This window comes from Struthio camelus, unplaced genomic scaffold (genome assembly GCF_040807025.1).
Source record: "Struthio camelus isolate bStrCam1 unplaced genomic scaffold, bStrCam1.hap1 HAP1_SCAFFOLD_55, whole genome shotgun sequence".
In the NCBI taxonomy this organism is placed as follows: Eukaryota; Metazoa; Chordata; class Aves; order Struthioniformes; family Struthionidae; genus Struthio; species Struthio camelus.
Window position 1 is genome coordinate 112,126 of NW_027182752.1, and position 19,230 is coordinate 131,355.

The following is a 19,230-nucleotide window of genomic DNA, read 5'->3' on the forward strand; positions in this document are numbered from 1 at the left end:
TCTTTTCGCCCTACCATCCATACACCTCTCCCACAACCACTCCCGGCCTCCTTTCCCTCACCTCCTCCAAATCACCACTGACCTCCTCACACTTGCCCACCTGCCTGGCCACCCTCCTCCAACCCCTTCCTAACCACTACACACGGCCACCACACGGCGCAATGCCTCATCCCATTCCACCTTCACATGCTTCGGCCACACTAACAACAAGGGCCTAGCTCGCTTTCCTCCCCTCCTCACACCTTCCCACCAGAGCACCCACCCTCCTCCCACACCTGACTAACATGCACAGGTCCCAACAAAGAGCTGCAAGGCGCCCACCTTTTTGGCCCTGCCATGCACACGGCTCTCCCACTACCACTCCCGTCCTCCTTTCCCTCACCTCCTCCAAATCACCAATGACCTCCTCACACTTGCCCACCCGCCTGGCCACCCTCCTCCAACCCCTTCCTAACCACCCCACACGGCCAACAGGTGGTGCAATGCCTCATCCCATTCCACCTTCACATGGTCTAGGCCACACTCACAACAAGGGCCTAGCTCGCTTTCCTCCCCTCCTCACACCTTCCCACCAGAGCACCCACCCTCCTCCCACACCTGACTAACATGCACAGGTCCCCACAAACAGCAACAAGGCCCCCACTCTTTTCGCCCTACCATCCATACACCTCTCCCACAACCACTCCCGGCCTCCTTTCCCTCACCTCCTCCAAATCACCACTGACCTCCTCACACTTGCCCACCTGCCTGGCCACCCTCCTCCAACCCCTTCCTAACCACTACACACGGCCACCACACGGCGCAATGCCTCATCCCATTCCACCTTCACATGCTTCGGCCACACTAACAACAAGGGCCTAGCTCGCTTTCCTCCCCTCCTCACACCTTCCCACCAGAGCACCCACCCTCCTCCCACACCTGACTAACATGCACAGGTCCCAACAAAGAGCTGCAAGGCGCCCACCTTTTTGGCCCTGCCATGCACACGGCTCTCCCACTACCACTCCCGGCCTCCTTTCCCTCACCTCCTCCAAATCACCAATGACCTCCTCACACTTGCCCACCCGCCTGGCCACCCTCCTCCAACCCCTTCCTAACCACCCCACACGGCCACCAGGTGGTGCAATGCCTCATCCCATTCCACCTTCACATGGTCTAGGCCACACTCACAACAAGGGCCTAGCTCGCTTTCCTCCCCTCCTCACACCTTCCCAACAGAGCACCCACCCTCCTCCCACACCTGACTAACATGCACAGGTCCCCACAAACAGCAACAAGGCCCCCACTCTTTTCGCCCTACCATCCATACACCTCTCCCACAACCACTCCCGGCCTCCTTTCCCTCACCTCCTCCAAATCACCACTGACCTCCTCACACTTGCCCACCTGCCTGGCCACCCTCCTCCAACCCCTTCCTAACCACTACACACGGCCACCACACGGCGCAATGCCTCATCCCATTCCACCTTCACATGCTTCGGCCACACTAACAACAAGGGCCTAGCTCGCTTTCCTCCCCTCCTCACACCTTCCCACCAGAGCACCCACCCTCCTCCCACACCTGACTAACATGCACAGGTCCCAACAAAGAGCTGCAAGGCGCCCACCTTTTTGGCCCTGCCATGCACACGGCTCTCCCACTACCACTCCCGGCCTCCTTTCCCTCACCTCCTCCAAATCACCAATGACCTCCTCACACTTGCCCACCCGCCTGGCCACCCTCCTCCAACCCCTTCCTAACCACCCCACACGGCCACCAGGTGGTGCAATGCCTCATCCCATTCCACCTTCACATGGTCTAGGCCACACTCACAACAAGGGCCTAGCTCGCTTTCCTCCCCTCCTCACACCTTCCCAACAGAGCACCCACCCTCCTCCCACACCTGACTAACATGCACAGGTCCCCACAAAAAGCTGCAAGGCGGGCGCCCACCTTTTTGGCCCTGCCATGCACACGGCTCTCCCACTACCACTCCCGTCCTCCTTTCCCTCACCTCCTCCAAATCACCAATGACCTCCTCACACTTGCCCACCCGCCTGGCCACCCTCCTCCAACCCCTTCCTAACCACTCCACACGGCCACCACGCGGCGCAATGCCTCATCCCATTCCACCTTCACATGGTCTAGGCCACACTCACAACAAGGGCCTAGCTCGCTTTCCTCCCCTCCTCACACCTTCCCACCAGAGCACCCACCCTCCTCCCACACCTGACTAACATGCACAGACCCCCACAAAGAGCTGCAAGGCGCCCACCTTTTTGGCCCTGCCATGCACACGGCTCTCCCACTACCACTCCCGTCCTCCTTTCCCTCACCTCCTCCAAATCACCACTGACCTCCTCACACTTGCCCACCCGCCTGGCCACCCTCCTCCAACCCCTTCCTAACCACTCCACACGGCCACCAGGCGGTGCAATGCCTCATCCCATTCCACCTTCACATGGTCTAGGCCACACTCACAACAAGGGCCTAGCTCGCTTTCCTCCCCTCCTCACACCTTCCCACCAGAGCACCCACCCTCCTCCCACACCTGACTAACATGCACAGGTCCCCACAAAGAGCTGCAAGGCGCCCACCTTTTTGGCCCTGCCATGCACACGGCTCTCCCACTACCACTCCCGTCCTCCTTTCCCTCACCTCCTCCAAATCACCAATGACCTCCTCACACTTGACCACCTGCCTGGCCACCCTCCTCCAACCCCTTCCTAACCAATCCACACGGCCAGCAGGCGGCGCAATGCCTCATCCCATTCCACCTTCACATGCTTCGGCCACACTCACAACAAGGGCCTAGCTCGCTTTCCTCCCCTCCTCAAGCCTTCCCACCAGCCACCAGAGCACCCACCCTCCTCCCACACCTGACTAACATGCACAGACCCCCCACAAAGAGCTGCAAGGCGCCCACCTTTTTGGCCCTGCCATGCACATGGCTCTCCCACTACCACTCCCGTCCTCCTTTCCCTCACCTCCTCCAAATCACCAATGACCTCCTCACACTTGCCCACCCGCCTGGCCACCCTCCTCCAACCCCTTCCTAACCATTCCACACGGCCACCAGGCGGTGCAATGCCTCATCCCATTCCACCTTCACATGGTCTAGGCCACACTCATAAGCGCCTAGCTCGCTTTCGTCCCCTCCTCACACCTTCCCACCAGAGTACCCACCCTCCTCCCACACCTGACTAACATGCACAGGTCCCCACAAACAGCAACAAGGCCCCCAGCATTTTTGCCTGGACATCCACACGCCTCTCCCACAACCACTCCCGTCCTCCTTTCCCTCACCTCCTCCAAATCACCACTGACCTCCTCACACTTGCCCACCCACCTGGCCACCCTCCTCCAACCCCTTCCTAACCACTCCACACGGCCAGCAGGCGGCGCAATGCCTCATCCCATTCCACCTTCACATGCTTCGGCCACACTCACAACAAGGGCCTAGCTCGCTTTCCTCCCCTCCTCACACCTTCCCACCAGAGCACCCACCCTCCTCCCACACTTGACTAACATGCACAGGTCCCAACAAAGAGCTGCAAGGCGGGCGCCCACCTTTTTGGCCCTGCCATGCACATAGCTCTCCCACTACCACTCCCGTCCTCCTTTCCCTCACCTCCTCCAAATCACCACTGACCTCCTCACACTTGCCCACCCGCCTGGCCACCCTCCTCCAACCCCTTCCTAACCACCCCACACGGCCACCAGGTGGTGCAATGCCTCATCCTATTCCACCTTCACATGGTCTAGGCCACACTCACAACAAGGGCCTAGCTCGCTTTCCTCCCCTCCTCACACCTTCCCACCAGAGCACCCACCCTCCTCCCACACCTGACTAACATGCACAGGCCCCCGCAAGCAGCACCAAGGCCCCCACTCTTTTCACCCTACCATCCACACACCTCTCCCACAACCACTCCCGGCCTCCTTTCCCTCACCTCCTCCAAATCACCAATGACCTCCTCACACTTGACCACCTGCCTGGCCACCCTCCTCCAACCCCTTCCTAACCACTACACACGGCCACCAGGCGGCGCAATGCCTCATCCCATTCCACCTTCACATGCTTCGGCCACACTCACAACAAGGGCCTAGCTCGCTTTCCTCCCCTCCTCACACCTTCCCACCAGAGCACCCACCCTCCTCCCACACCTGACTAACATGCACAGGTCCCCACAAACAGCAACAAGGCCCCCAGCATTTTTGCTTGGACATCCACACACCTCTCCCACAACCACTCCCGGCCTCCTTTCCCTCACCTCCGCCAAATCACCAATGACCTCCTCACACTTGCCCACCCGCCTGGCCACCCTCCTCCAACCCCTTCCTAACCACTCCACATGGAGACCAGGGGGCGCAATGCCTCATCCCATTCCACCTTCACATGGTCTAGGCCACACTCACAACAAGGGCCTAGCTCGCTTTCCTCCCCTCCTCACACCTTCCCACCAGAGCACCCACCCTCCTCCCACACCTGACTAACATGCACAGGCCCCCGCAAGCAGCACCAAGGCCCCCACTCTTTTCACCCTACCATCCACACACCTCTCCCACAACCACTCCCGGCCTCCTTTCCCTCACCTCCTCCAAATCACCACTGACCTCCTCACACTTGCCCACCCGCCTGGCCACCCTCCTCCAACCCCTTCCTAACCACTCCACACGGCCACCAGGTGGTGCAATGCCTCATCCCATTCCACCTTCACATGGTCTAGGCCACACTCACAACAAGGGCCTAGCTCGCTTTCCTCCCCTCCTCACACCTTCCCACCAGAGCACCCACCCTCCTCCCACACCTGACTAACATGCACAGGTCCCCACAAACAGCAACAAGGAGCCCACCTTTTTGGCCCTGCCATGCACACGGCTCTCCCACTACCACTCCCGGCCTCCTTTCCCTCACCTCCTCCAAATCACCAATGACCTCCTCACACTTGACCACCCGCCTGGCCACCCTCCTCCAACCCCTTCCTAACCACTCCACACGGCCACCACGCGGCGCAATGCCTCATCCCATTCCACCTTCACATGGTCTAGGCCACACTCACAACAAGGGCCTAGCTCGCTTTCCTCCCCTCCTCACACCTTCCCACCAGAGCACCCACCCTCCTCCCACACCTGACTAACATGCACAGGTCCCCACAAACAGCAACAAGGCCCCCACTCTTTTCGCCCTACCATCCATACACCTCTCCCACAACCACTCCCGGCCTCCTTTCCCTCACCTCCTCCAAATCACCAATGACCTCCTCACACTTGACCACCTGCCTGGCCACCCTCCTCCAACCCCTTCCTAACCACTCCACACGGCCAACAGGCGGCGCAATGCCTCATCCCATTCCACCTTCACATGGTCTAGGCCACACTCACAACAAGGGCCTAGCTCGCTTTCCTCCCCTCCTCACACCTTCCCACCAGAGCACCCACCCTCCTCCCACACCTGACTAACATGCACAGGTCCCCACAAAGAGCTGCAAGGCGGGCGCCCACCTTTTTGGCCCTGCCATGCACACGGCTCTCCCACTACCACTCCCGTCCTCCTTTCCCTCACCTCCTCCAAATCACCACTGACCTCCTCACACTTGCCCACCCGCCTGGCCACCCTCCTCCAACCCCTTCCTAACCACTACACACGGCCACCACGCGGCGCAATGCCTCATCCCATTCCACCTTCACATGGTCTAGGCCACACTCACAACAAGGGCCTAGCTCGCTTTCCTCCCCTCCTCACACCTTCCCACCAGAGCACCCACCCTCCTCCCACACCTGACTAACATGCACAGGTCCCCACAAAGAGCTGCAAGGCGCCCACCTTTTTGGCCCTGCCATGCACACGGCTCTCCCACTACCACTCCCGTCCTCCTTTCCCTCACCTCCTCCAAATCACCAATGACCTCCTCACACTTGACCACCTGCCTGGCCACCCTCCTCCAACCCCTTCCTAACCAATCCACACGGTCAGCAGGCGGCGCAATGCCTCATCCCATTCCACCTTCACATGCTTCGGCCACACTCACAACAAGGGCCTAGCTCGCTTTCCTCCCCTCCTCACACCTTCCCACCAGAGCACCCACCCTCCTCCCACACCTGACTAACATGCACAGGTCCCCACAAAGAGCTGCAAGGTGCCCATCTTCTTGGCCCTGCCATGCACATGGCTCTCCCACTACCACTCCCGTCCTCCTTTCCCTCACCTCCTCCAAATCACCAATGACCTCCTCACACTTGACCACCCGCCTGGCCACCCTCCTCCAACCCCTTCCTAACCACTCCACACGGCCACCACGCGGCGCAATGCCTCATCCCATTCCACCTTCACATGGTCTAGGCCACACTCACAACAAGGGCCTAGCTCGCTTTCCTCCCCTCCTCACACCTTCCCACCAGAGCAACCACCCTCCTCCCACACCTGACTAACATGCACAGGTCCCCACAAAGAGCTGCAAGGCGCCCACCTTTTTGGCCCTGCCATGCACACGGCTCTCCCACTACCACTCCCGGCCTCCTTTCCCTCACCTCCTCCAAATCACCACTGACCTCCTCACACTTGACCACCCGCCTGGCCACCCTCCTCCAACCCCTTCCTAACCACTCCACACGGCCACCAGGCGGTGCAATGCCTCATCCCATTCCACCTTCACATGGTCTAGGCCACACTCACAACAAGGGCCTAGCTCGCTTTCCTCCCCTCCTCACACCTTCCCACCAGAGCACCCACCCTCCTCCCACACCTGACTAACATGCACAGGTCCCCACAAAGAGCTGCAAGGCGCCCACCTTTTTGGCCCTGCCATGCACACGGCTCTCCCACTACCACTCCCGGCCTCCTTTCCCTCACCTCCTCCAAATCACCAATGACCTCCTCACACTTGACCACCTGCCTGGCCACCCTCCTCCAACCCCTTCCTAACCATTCCACACGGCCACCAGGCGGTGCAATGCCTCATCCCATTCCACCTTCACATGGTCTAGGCCACACTCATAAGCGCCTAGCTCGCTTTCCTCCCCTCCTCACACCTTCCCACCAGAGCACCCACCCTCCTCCCACACCTGACTAACATGCACAGGTCCCCACAAACAGCAACAAGGCCCCCAGCATTTTTGCCTGGACATCCACACGCCTCTCCCACAACCACTCCCGGCCTCCTTTCCCTCACCTCCTCCAAATCACCACTGACCTCCTCACACTTGCCCACCCGCCTGGCCACCCTCCTCCAACCCCTTCCTAACCACTCCACACGGCCACCAGGCGGCGCAATGCCTCATCCCATTCCACCTTCACATGCTTCGGCCACACTCACAACAAGGGCCTAGCTCGCTTTCCTCCCCTCCTCACACCTTCCCACCAGAGCACCCACCCTCCTCCCACACCTGACTAACATGCACAGGTCCCCACAAAAAGCTGTAAGGCGGGCGCCCACCTTTTTGGCCCTGCCATGCACACGGCTCTCCCACTACCACTCCCGTCCTCCTTTCCCTCACCTCCTCCAAATCACCAATGACCTCCTCACACTTGCCCACCCGCCTGGCCACCCTCCTCCAACCCCTTCCTAACCACTCCACACGGCCACCACGCGGCGCAATGCCTCATCCCATTCCACCTTCACATGGTCTAGGCCACACTCACAACAAGGGCCTAGCTCGCTTTCCTCCCCTCCTCACACCTTCCCACCAGAGCAACCACCCTCCTCCCACACCTGACTAACATGCACAGGTCCCCACAAAGAGCTGCAAGGCGCCCACCTTTTTGGCCCTGCCATGCACACGGCTCTCCCACTACCACTCCCGGCCTCCTTTCCCTCACCTCCTCCAAATCACCACTGACCTCCTCACACTTGACCACCCGCCTGGCCACCCTCCTCCAACCCCTTCCTAACCACTCCACACGGCCACCACGCGGCGCAATGCCTCATCCCATTCCACCTTCACATGGTCTAGGCCACACTCACAACAAGGGCCTAGCTCGCTTTCCTCCCCTCCTCACACCTTCCCACCAGAGCACCCACCCTCCTCCCACACCTGACTAACATGCACAGGTCCCCACAAAGAGCTGCAAGGCGCCCACCTTTTTGGCCCTGCCATGCACACGGCTCTCCCACTACCACTCCCGTCCTCCTTTCCCTCACCTCCTCCAAATCACCAATGACCTCCTCACACTTGACCACCTGCCTGGCCACCCTCCTCCAACCCCTTCCTAACCATTCCACACGGCCACCAGGCGGTGCAATGCCTCATCCCATTCCACCTTCACATGGTCTAGGCCACACTCATAAGCGCCTAGCTCGCTTTCCTCCCCTCCTCACACCTTCCCACCAGAGCACCCACCCTCCTCCCACACCTGACTAACATGCACAGGTCCCCACAAACAGCAACAAGGCCCCCAGCATTTTTGCCTGGACATCCACACGCCTCTCCCACAACCACTCCCGGCCTCCTTTCCCTCACCTCCTCCAAATCACCACTGACCTCCTCACACTTGCCCACCCGCCTGGCCACCCTCCTCCAACCCCTTCCTAACCACTCCACACGGCCACCAGGCGGCGCAATGCCTCATCCCATTCCACCTTCACATGCTTCGGCCACACTCACAACAAGGGCCTAGCTCGCTTTCCTCCCCTCCTCACACCTTCCCACCAGAGCACCCACCCTCCTCCCACACCTGACTAACATGCACAGGTCCCCACAAACAGCAACAAGGCCCCCAACATTTTTGCCTGGACATCCACACACCTCTCCCACAACCACTCCCGGCCTCCTTTCCCTCACCTCCGCCAAATCACCAATGACCTCCTCACACTTGCCCACCCGCCTGGCCACCCTCCTCCAACCCCTTCCTAACCACTCCACATGGAGACCAGGGGGCGCAATGCCTCATCCCATTCCACCTTCACATGGTCTAGGCCACACTCACAACAAGGGCCTAGCTCGCTTTCCTCCCCTCCTCACACCTTCCCACCAGAGCACCCACCCTCCTCCCACACCTGACTAACATGCACAGGCCCCCGCAAGCAGCACCAAGGCCCCCACTCTTTTCACCCTACCATCCACACACCTCTCCCACAACCACTCCCGGCCTCCTTTCCCTCACCTCCTCCAAATCACCACTGACCTCCTCACACTTGCCCACCCGCCTGGCCACCCTCCTCCAACCCCTTCCTAACCACTCCACACGGCCACCAGGTGGTGCAATGCCTCATCCCATTCCACCTTCACATGGTCTAGGCCACACTCACAACAAGGGCCTAGCTCGCTTTCCTCCCCTCCTCACACCTTCCCACCAGAGCACCCACCCTCCTCCCACACCTGACTAACATGCACAGGTCCCCACAAACAGCAACAAGGCCCCCACCTTTTTGGCCCTGCCATGCACACGGCTCTCCCACTACCACTCCCGGCCTCCTTTCCCTCACCTCCTCCAAATCACCAATGACCTCCTCACACTTGACCACCCGCCTGGCCACCCTCCTCCAACCCCTTCCTAACCACTCCACACGGCCACCACGCGGCGCAATGCCTCATCCCATTCCACCTTCACATGGTCTAGGCCACACTCACAACAAGGGCCTAGCTCGCTTTCCTCCCCTCCTCACACCTTCCCACCAGAGCACCCACCCTCCTCCCACACCTGACTAACATGCACAGGTCCCCACAAACAGCAACAAGGCCCCCACTCTTTTCGCCCTACCATCCATACACCTCTCCCACAACCACTCCCGGCCTCCTTTCCCTCACCTCCTCCAAATCACCAATGACCTCCTCACACTTGACCACCTGCCTGGCCACCCTCCTCCAACCCCTTCCTAACCACTCCACACGGCCAACAGGCGGCGCAATGCCTCATCCCATTCTACCTTCACATGGTCTAGGCCACGCTCACAACAAGGGCCTAGCTCGCTTTCGTCCCCTCCTCACACCTTCCCACCAGAGCACCCACCCTCCTCCCACACCTGACTAACATGCACAGGTCCCCACAAAGAGCTGCAAGGCGGGCGCCCACCTTTTTGGCCCTGCCATGCATACGGCTCTCCCACTACCACTCCCGTCCTCCTTTCCCTCACCTCCTCCAAATCACCAATGACCTCCTCACACTTGACCACCTGCCTGACCACCCTCCTCCAACCCCTTCCTAACCACTACACACGGCCAACAGGCGGCGCAATGCCTCATCCCATTCCACCTTCACATGCTTCGGCCACACTCACAACAAGGGCCTAGCTCGCTTTCCTCCCCTCCTCACACCTTCCCACCAGAGCACCCACCCTCCTCCCACACCTGACTAACATGCACAGGTCCCCACAAACAGCAACAAGGCCCCCAGCATTTTTGCCTGGACATCCACACACCTCTCCCACAACCACTCCCGGCCTCCTTTCCCTCACCTCCTCCAAATCACCACTGACCTCCTCACACTTGCCCACCCGCCTGGCCACCCTCCTCCAACCCCTTCCTAACCACTCCACACGGCCACCAGGTGGTGCAATGCCTCATCCCATTCCACCTTCACATGGTCTAGGCCACACTCACAACAAGGGCCTAGCTCGCTTTCCTCCCCTCCTCACACCTTCCCACCAGAGCACCCACCCTCCTCCCACACCTGACTAACATGCACAGGTCCCCACAAAGAGCTGCAAGGCGCCCACCTTTTTGGCCCTGCCATGCACACGGCTCTCCCACTACCACTCCCGTCCTCCTTTCCCTCACCTCCTCCAAATCACCAATGACCTCCTCACACTTGACCACCTGCCTGGCCACCCTCCTCCAACCCCTTCCTAACCACTCCACACGGCCACCACGCGGCGCAATGCCTCATCCCATTCCACCTTCACATGCTTCGGCCACACTCACAACAAGGGCCTAGCTCGCTTTCCTCCCCTCCTCAAGCCTTCCCACCAGCCACCAGAGCACCCACCCTCCTCCCACACCTGACTAACATGCACAGACCCCCCACAAAGAGCTGCAAGGCGCCCACCTTTTTGGCCCTGCCATGCACATGGCTCTCCCACTACCACTCCCGTCCTCCTTTCCCTCACCTCCTCCAAATCACCAATGACCTCCTCACACTTGCCCACCCGCCTGGCCACCCTCCTCCAACCCCTTCCTAACCATTCCACACGGCCACCAGGCGGTGCAATGCCTCATCCCATTCCACCTTCACATGGTCTAGGCCACACTCATAATCGCCTAGCTCGCTTTCGTCCCCTCCTCACACCTTCCCACCAGAGCACCCACCCTCCTCCCACACCTGACTAACATGCACAGACCCCCACAAACAGCAACAAGGCCCCCAGCATTTTTGCCTGGACATCCACACGCCTCTCCCACAACCACTCCCGTCCTCCTTTCCCTCACCTCCTCCAAATCACCACTGACCTCCTCACACTTGCCCACCCACCTGGCCACCCTCCTCCAACCCCTTCCTAACCACTCCACACGGCCAGCAGGCGGCGCAATGCCTCATCCCATTCCACCTTCACATGCTTCGGCCACACTCACAACAAGGGCCTAGCTCGCTTTCCTCCCCTCCTCACACCTTCCCACCAGAGCACCCACCCTCCTCCCACACCTGACTAACATGCACAGGTCCCAACAAAGAGCTGCAAGGCGGGCGCCCACCTTTTTGGCCCTGCCATGCACATGGCTCTCCCACTACCACTCCCGTCCTCCTTTCCCTCACCTCCTCCAAATCACCACTGACCTCCTCACACTTGCCCACCCGCCTGGCCACCCTCCTCCAACCCCTTCCTAACCACTACACACGGCCACCAGGTGGTGCAATGCCTCATCCCATTCCACCTTCACATGGTCTAGGCCACACTCACAACAAGGGCCTAGCTCGCTTTCCTCCCCTCCTCACACCTTCCCACCAGAGCACCCACCCTCCTCCCACACCTGACTAACATGCACAGGCCCCCGCAAGCAGCACCAAGGCCCCCACTCTTTTCACCCTACCATCCACACACCTCTCCCACAACCACTCCCGGCCTCCTTTCCCTCACCTCCTCCAAATCACCAATGACCTCCTCACACTTGACCACCTGCCTGGCCACCCTCCTCCAACCCCTTCCTAACCACTACACACGGCCACCAGGCGGCGCAATGCCTCATCCCATTCCACCTTCACATGCTTCGGCCACACTCACAACAAGGGCCTAGCTCGCTTTCCTCCCCTCCTCACACCTTCCCACCAGAGCACCCACCCTCCTCCCACACCTGACTAACATGCACAGGTCCCCACAAACAGCAACAAGGCCCCCAGCATTTTTGCCTGGACATCCACACACCTCTCCCACAACCACTCCCGGCCTCCTTTCCCTCACCTCCGCCAAATCACCAATGACCTCCTCACACTTGCCCACCCGCCTGGCCACCCTCCTCCAACCCCTTCCTAACCACTCCACATGGAGACCAGGGGGCGCAATGCCTCATCCCATTCCACCTTCACATGGTCTAGGCCACACTCACAACAAGGGCCTAGCTCGCTTTCCTCCCCTCCTCACACCTTCCCACCAGAGCACCCACCCTCCTCCCACACCTGACTAACATGCACAGGCCCCCGCAAGCAGCACCAAGGCCCCCACTCTTTTCACCCTACCATCCACACACCTCTCCCACAACCACTCCCGGCCTCCTTTCCCTCACCTCCTCCAAATCACCACTGACCTCCTCACACTTGCCCACCCGCCTGGCCACCCTCCTCCAACCCCTTCCTAACCAATCCACACGGCCAGCAGGCGGCGCAATGCCTCATCCCATTCCACCTTCACATGCTTCGGCCACACTCACAACAAGGGCCTAGCTCGCTTTCCTCCCCTCCTCACACCTTCCCACCAGAGCACCCACCCTCCTCCCACACCTGACTAACATGCACAGGTCCCCACAAAGAGCTGCAAGGTGCCCATCTTCTTGGCCCTGCCATGCACATGGCTCTCCCACTACCACTCCCGTCCTCCTTTCCCTCACCTCCTCCAAATCACCAATGACCTCCTCACACTTGACCACCCGCCTGGCCACCCTCCTCCAACCCCTTCCTAACCACTCCACACGGCCACCACACGGCGCAATGCCTCATCCCATTCCACCTTCACATGCTTCGGCCACACTAACAACAAGGGCCTAGCTCGCTTTCCTCCCCTCCTCACACCTTCCCACCAGAGCACCCACCCTCCTCCCACACCTGACTAACATGCACAGGTCCCCACAAAGAGCTGCAAGGCGCCCACCTTTTTGGCCCTGCCATGCACACGGCTCTCCCACTACCACTCCCGTCCTCCTTTCCCTCACCTCCTCCAAATCACCAATGACCTCCTCACACTTGACCACCCGCCTGGCCACCCTCCTCCAACCCCTTCCTAACCACCCCACACGGCCACCAGGTGGTGCAATGCCTCATCCCATTCCACCTTCACATGGTCTAGGCCACACTCACAACAAGGGCCTAGCTCGCTTTCCTCCCCTCCTCACACCTTCCCAACAGAGCACCCACCCTCCTCCCACACCTGACTAACATGCACAGGTCCCCACAAAAAGCTGCAAGGCGGGCGCCCACCTTTTTGGCCCTGCCATGCACACGGCTCTCCCACTACCACTCCCGTCCTCCTTTCCCTCACCTCCTCCAAATCACCAATGACCTCCTCACACTTGCCCACCCGCCTGGCCACCCTCCTCCAACCCCTTCCTAACCACTCCACACGGCCACCACGCGGCGCAATGCCTCATCCCATTCCACCTTCACATGGTCTAGGCCACACTCACAACAAGGGCCTAGCTCGCTTTCCTCCCCTCCTCACACCTTCCCACCAGAGCACCCACCCTCCTCCCACACCTGACTAACATGCACAGGTCCCCACAAAGAGCTGCAAGGCGCCCACCTTTTTGGCCCTGCCATGCACACGGCTCTCCCACTACCACTCCCGTCCTCCTTTCCCTCACCTCCTCCAAATCACCACTGACCTCCTCACACTTGCCCACCCGCCTGGCCACCCTCCTCCAACCCCTTCCTAACCACTCCACACGGCCACCAGGCGGTGCAATGCCTCATCCCATTCCACCTTCACATGGTCTAGGCCACACTCACAACAAGGGCCTAGCTCGCTTTCCTCCCCTCCTCACACCTTCCCACCAGAGCACCCACCCTCCTCCCACACCTGACTAACATGCACAGGTCCCCACAAAGAGCTGCAAGGCGCCCACCTTTTTGGCCCTGCCATGCACACGGCTCTCCCACTACCACTCCCGTCCTCCTTTCCCTCACCTCCTCCAAATCACCAATGACCTCCTCACACTTGACCACCTGCCTGGCCACCCTCCTCCAACCCCTTCCTAACCGTTCCACACGGCCACCAGGCGGTGCAATGCCTCATCCCATTCCACCTTCACATGGTCTAGGCCACACTCATAAGCGCCTAGCTCGCTTTCCTCCCCTCCTCACACCTTCCCACCAGAGCACCCACCCTCCTCCCACACCTGACTAACATGCACAGGTCCCCACAAACAGCAACAAGGCCCCCAGCATTTTTGCCTGGACATCCACACGCCTCTCCCACAACCACTCCCGGCCTCCTTTCCCTCACCTCCTCCAAATCACCACTGACCTCCTCACACTTGCCCACCCGCCTGGCCACCCTCCTCCAACCCCTTCCTAACCACTCCACACGGCCAGCAGGCGGCGCAATGCCTCATCCCATTCCACCTTCACATGCTTCGGCCACACTCACAACAAGGGCCTAGCTCGCTTTCCTCCCCTCCTCACACCTTCCCACCAGAGCACCCACCCTCCTCCCACACCTGACTAACATGCACAGGTCCCCACAAACAGCAACAAGGCCCCCAACATTTTTGCCTGGACATCCACACACCTCTCCCACAACCACTCCCGGCCTCCTTTCCCTCACCTCCTCCAAATCACCAATGACCTCCTCACACTTGCCCACCCGCCTGGCCACCCTCCTCCAACCCCTTCCTAACCACTCCACATGGAGACCAGGGGGCGCAATGCCTCATCCCATTCCACCTTCACATGGTCTAGGCCACACTCACAACAAGGGCCTAGCTCGCTTTCCTCCCCTCCTCACACCTTCCCACCAGAGCAGCCACCCTCCTCCCACACCTGACTAACATGCACAGGCCCCCGCAAGCAGCACCAAGGCCCCCACTCTTTTCACCCTACCATCCACACACCTCTCCCACAACCACTCCCGGCCTCCTTTCCCTCACCTCCTCCAAATCACCACTGACCTCCTCACACTTGCCCACCCGCCTGGCCACCCTCCTCCAACCCCTTCCTAACCACTCCACACGGCCACCAGGCGGCGCAATGCCTCATCCCATTCCACCTTCACATGGTCTAGGCCACACTCACAACAAGGGCCTAGCTCGCTTTCCTCCCCTCCTCACACCTTCCCACCAGAGCACCCACCCTCCTCCCACACCTGACTAACATGCACAGGTCCCCACAAACAGCAACAAGGAGCCCACCTTTTTGGCCCTGCCATGCACACGGCTCTCCCACTACCACTCCCGGCCTCCTTTCCCTCACCTCCTCCAAATCACCAATGACCTCCTCACACTTGACCACCCGCCTGGCCACCCTCCTCCAACCCCTTCCTAACCACTCCACACGGCCACCACGCGGCGCAATGCCTCATCCCATTCCACCTTCACATGGTCTAGGCCACACTCACAACAAGGGCCTAGCTCGCTTTCCTCCCCTCCTCACACCTTCCCACCAGAGCACCCACCCTCCTCCCACACCTGACTAACATGCACAGGTCCCCACAAACAGCAACAAGGCCCCCACTCTTTTCGCCCTTCCATCCATACACCTCTCCCACTACCACTCCCGGCCTCCTTTCCCTCACCTCCTCCAAATCACCAATGACCTCCTCACACTTGACCACCTGCCTGGCCACCCTCCTCCAACCCCTTCCTAACCACTCCACACGGCCAACAGGCGGCGCAATGCCTCATCCCATTCTACCTTCACATGGTCTAGGCCACACTCACAACAAGGGCCTAGCTCGCTTTCCTCCCCTCCTCACACCTTCCCACCAGAGCACCCACCCTCCTCCCACACCTGACTAACATGCACAGGTCCCCACAAAGAGCTGCAAGGCGGGCGCCCACCTTTTTGGCCCTGCCATGCATACGGCTCTCCCACTACCACTCCCGTCCTCCTTTCCCTCACCTCCTCCAAATCACCAATGACCTCCTCACACTTGACCACCTGCCTGACCACCCTCCTCCAACCCCTTCCTAACCACTACACACGGCCAACAGGCGGCGCAATGCCTCATCCCATTCCACCTTCACATGCTTCGGCCACACTCACAACAAGGGCCTAGCTCGCTTTCCTCCCCTCCTCACACCTTCCCACCAGAGCACCCACCCTCCTCCCACACCTGACTAACATGCACAGGTCCCCACAAACAGCAACAAGGCCCCCAGCATTTTTGCCTGGACATCCACACACCTCTCCCACAACCACTCCCGGCCTCCTTTCCCTCACCTCCTCCAAATCACCACTGACCTCCTCACACTTGCCCACCCGCCTGGCCACCCTCCTCCAACCCCTTCCTAACCACTCCACACGGCCACCAGGTGGTGCAATGCCTCATCCCATTCCACCTTCACATGGTCTAGGCCACACTCACAACAAGGGCCTAGCTCGCTTTCCTCCCCTCCTCACACCTTCCCACCAGAGCACCCACCCTCCTCCCACACCTGACTAACATGCACAGGTCCCCACAAAGAGCTGCAAGGCGCCCACCTTTTTGGCCCTGCCATGCACACGGCTCTCCCACTACCACTCCCGTCCTCCTTTCCCTCACCTCCTCCAAATCACCACTGACCTCCTCACACTTGACCACCTGCCTGGCCACCCTCCTCCAACCCCTTCCTAACCAATCCACACGGCCAGCAGGCGGTGCAATGCCTCATCCCATTCCACCTTCACATGCTTCGGCCACACTCACAACAAGGGCCTAGCTCGCTTTCCTCCCCTCCTCAAGCCTTCCCACCAGCCACCAGAGCACCCACCCTCCTCCCACACCTGACTAACATGCACAGACCCCCCACAAAGAGCTGCAAGGCGCCCACCTTTTTGGCCCTGCCATGCACATGGCTCTCCCACTACCACTCCCGTCCTCCTTTCCCTCACCTCCTCCAAATCACCAATGACCTCCTCACACTTGACCACCTGCCTGGCCACCCTCCTCCAACCCCTTCCTAACCACTCCACACGGCCAACAGGCGGCGCAATGCCTCATCCCATTCTACCTTCACATGGTCTAGGCCACACTCACAACAAGGGCCTAGCTCGCTTTCCTCCCCTCCTCACACCTTCCCACCAGAGCACCCACCCTCCTCCCACACCTGACTAACATGCACAGGTCCCCACAAAGAGCTGCAAGGCGGGCGCCCACCTTTTTGGCCCTGCCATGCATACGGCTCTCCCACTACCACTCCCGTCCTCCTTTCCCTCACCTCCTCCAAATCACCAATGACCTCCTCACACTTGACCACCTGCCTGACCACCCTCCTCCAACCCCTTCCTAACCACTCCACACGGCCAACAGGCGGCGCAATGCCTCATCCCATTCCACCTTCACATGCTTCGGCCACACTCACAACAAGGGCCTAGCTCGCTTTCGTCCCCTCCTCACACCTTCCCACCAGAGCACCCACCCTCCTCCCACACCTGACTAACATGCACAGGTCCCCACAAACAGCAACAAGGCCCCCAGCATTTTTGCCTGGACATCCACACGCCTCTCCCACAACCACTCCCGGCCTCCTTTCCCTCACCTCCTCCAAATCACCACTGACCTCCTCACACTTGCCCACCCGCCTGGCCACCCTCCTCCAACCCCTTCCTAACCACTCCACACGGCCACCAGGTGGTGCAATGCCTCATCCCATTCCACCTTCACATGGTCTAGGCCACACTCACAACAAGGGCCTAGCTCGCTTTCCTCCCCTCCTCACACCTTCCCACCAGAGCACCCACCCTCCTCCCACACCTGACTAACATGCACAGGTCCCCACAAAGAGCTGCAAGGCGCCCACCTTTTTGGCCCTGCCATGCACACGGCTCTCCCACTACCACTCCCGTCCTCCTTTCCCTCACCTCCTCCAAATCACCAATGACCTCCTCACACTTGACCACCTGCCTGGCCACCCTCCTCCAACCCCTTCCTAACCAATCCACACGGCCAGCAGGCGGTGCAATGCCTCATCCCATTCCACCTTCACATGCTTCGGCCACACTCACAACAAGGGCCTAGCTCGCTTTCCTCCCCTCCTCAAGCCTTCCCACCAGCCACCAGAGCACCCACCCTCCTCCCACACCTGACTAACATGCACAGACCCCCCACAAAGAGCTGCAAGGCGCCCACCTTTTTGGCCCTGCCATGCACATGGCTCTCCCACTACCACTCCCGTCCTCCTTTCCCTCACCTCCTCCAAATCACCAATGACCTCCTCACACTTGCCCACCCGCCTGGCCACCCTCCTCCAACCCCTTCCTAACCATTCCACACGGCCACCAGGCGGTGCAATGCCTCATCCCATTCCACCTTCACATGGTCTAGGCCACACTCATAAGTGCCTAGCTCGCTTTCGTCCCCTCCTCACACCTTCCCACCAGAGCACCCACCCTCCTCCCACACCTGACTAACATGCACAGGTCCCCACAAACAGCAACAAGGCCCCCAGCATTTTTGCCTGGACATCCACACGCCTCTCCCACAACCACTCCCGGCCTCCTTTCCCTCACCTCCTCCAAATCACCACTGACCTCCTCACACTTGCCCACCCACCTGGCCACCCTCCTCCAACCCCTTCCTAACCACTCCACACGGCCAGCAGGCGGCGCAATGCCTCATCCCATTCCACCTTCACATGCTTCGGCCACACTCACAACAAGGGCCTAGCTCGCTTTCCTCCCCTCCTCACACCTTCCCACCAGAGCACCCACCCTCCTCCCACACCTGACTAACATGCACAGGTCCCAACAAAGAGCTGCAAGGCGGGCGCCCACCTTTTTGGCCCTGCCATGCACATGGCTCTCCCACTACCACTCCCGTCCTCCTTTCCCTCACCTCCTCCAAATCACCACTGACCTCCTCACACTTGCCCACCCGCCTGGCCACCCTCCTCCAACCCCTTCCTAACCACTACACACGGCCACCAGGTGGTGCAATGCCTCATCCCATTCCACCTTCACATGGTCTAGGCCA